The sequence below is a fragment of the Lepidochelys kempii genome, chromosome 2 (assembly GCF_965140285.1).
Source record: "Lepidochelys kempii isolate rLepKem1 chromosome 2, rLepKem1.hap1, whole genome shotgun sequence".
NCBI classification, from domain to species: domain Eukaryota; kingdom Metazoa; phylum Chordata; order Testudines; family Cheloniidae; genus Lepidochelys; species Lepidochelys kempii.
Window position 1 is genome coordinate 234,074,419 of NC_136381.1, and position 697 is coordinate 234,075,115.

A 697-nucleotide genomic window follows, 5' to 3' on the forward strand; every position below is an offset into this window, starting at 1 on the left:
AATGCTTACTGTTTGTCCTAAGTAAAAAACAATGGAAGAGGGATGTATAAAGGAACTGATTATTTTAGCATTTAATATTATCAATACTTTTAGATACATTTACAGAGGTTTTGGAGCCCAGCCCTGGAAACCTGACTCAGTAATTTTCACTGGTGTAAGTACTCATGTCAGGGAGGGTTCCAAGATTGAGCCCTTCATTCCCATTTAATATAATATAAATTTAGGGGGAAAATCAATCTAGGGGCCTGATCCTGCAATCCTATTCCTCTGAGAGAAGTCAATGGGACTATTTGCCTAAATAAGATTTATTCAGGTGAGTAAACATGGCAGGATTGAGTCCTAGACTCAAGAGCTTTATAGTGCATTTAGTAGAAGGAGACTCATCACACTGCCTTTGTACTTTGTGTCAAGTCCTGCTCACCCCGCTCATGTGGGTAGATCTATTGACTTGAATGGGATTATGTGCATAAATAAGGAAGCAGAACTTTTGCCTTAAATGTAAAGTATGCTGACTGACATTAATAATATGAAGATCATAGACTGGTGTTCATTAAATCTGAGTTTAGTAGTCTAGATAGAGGATTGTGTCAGCATTTCCATTATAAATCCAATTTTTCACTAAAGCTGGCACACCAGGACTCAGCCCAGGAGAATCTTCTCTACTTGACATTTGCAAAATATGTTTTGTTCATTTTTA